The sequence below is a fragment of the Vanessa tameamea genome, chromosome 9, assembly GCF_037043105.1.
Source record: "Vanessa tameamea isolate UH-Manoa-2023 chromosome 9, ilVanTame1 primary haplotype, whole genome shotgun sequence".
Taxonomy (NCBI): Eukaryota; Metazoa; Arthropoda; class Insecta; order Lepidoptera; family Nymphalidae; genus Vanessa; species Vanessa tameamea.
This window is the reverse complement of record NC_087317.1, coordinates 13,377,560-13,377,860: the sequence shown is the minus strand read 5'-3', so window position 1 is coordinate 13,377,860 and position 301 is coordinate 13,377,560.

Sequence of the window (301 nt, the reverse complement as noted above, 5' to 3'; positions counted from 1 at the left end):
ACAAAACTTATACCAGAAGATGGAGCTTGTTTTGGAGAAGGTTATAGTGTATAATAATAATATATAAGTAGCTGCGCTTCGCAGCTTTAAATTTAGACTATTGATGGACAGCATGAATTTATTATAACACTTGGAATCGCTAGGTAGAGATAAACTAAGATAACCCAAGCATAATTGTGACAACAGAAAATACCTACGAGAGCCGAGATGTCCCACTGGTTGCAATGCTTGCATCTTAATCGATGAATACTGTTTTCATGTGTTTATAATTTATCTAGTGTTCGGCACTGAAAGAAAACAT